This window comes from Beta vulgaris, chromosome 7 (genome assembly GCF_026745355.1).
Source record: "Beta vulgaris subsp. vulgaris cultivar EL10 chromosome 7, EL10.2, whole genome shotgun sequence".
Taxonomy (NCBI): domain Eukaryota; kingdom Viridiplantae; phylum Streptophyta; class Magnoliopsida; order Caryophyllales; family Amaranthaceae; genus Beta; species Beta vulgaris.
In genome coordinates, this window is record NC_079208.1 from 34278925 (window position 1) to 34279422 (window position 498).

The window sequence follows — 498 nt, forward strand, 5'->3', positions numbered from 1 at the left end:
GTTGTACCCCCTGTACTTGGTTAATCCTAGCACGAGATAATTAATTCAAGGCATAGTACAACAGATGATTTATTTTAAATGAAGCTCATGTATACCCCCTTAGTTGACCTTAGAAGTTAGAACATTGAAGTTCCTTTTCTACTTCAGACATGTTCCATAATAACTCCAGGTATGCATCAGCAAAGAAACAAATGTTTGTCATTTTCTAATGTTATCTAATTTCTATTAAAATGAGGTTGTACTCATATACTCATTTTATTGTTTCCATGTGTCAGAGAAGCCTTTAGAGGGTTTTCATATAGTTGATGCTGCAATGGAGCAGGAGGCTTTTTTGTCGTAATTACCTTTGGATTTTCAGTGTTATTTATGACAGATTCATTGTTATATCTTGCCTATATAAATCTAAAGTGTGCTTAACTTTCTAGTTTCTACTTGTATTTTGATGTCAAATCCTGTGAATAACGAACAATGAGAAATATGCTATGAGAAGTTGTTACT

At 32.9% G+C, this 498-nt stretch overlaps 1 long non-coding RNA gene across 1 annotated transcript; it reads left to right on the plus strand.

Moving 5' to 3' along the window:
• The first annotated feature begins 6 nt into the window (after positions 1–6).
• LOC130592136 (uncharacterized) lies at positions 7–424 on the plus strand. Its single transcript, XR_008970328.1, has 2 exons — positions 7–169; positions 276–424. It is a non-coding gene; the product is annotated as an uncharacterized LOC130592136 (long non-coding RNA).
• The last annotated feature ends 74 nt before the right edge of the window (positions 425–498 follow it).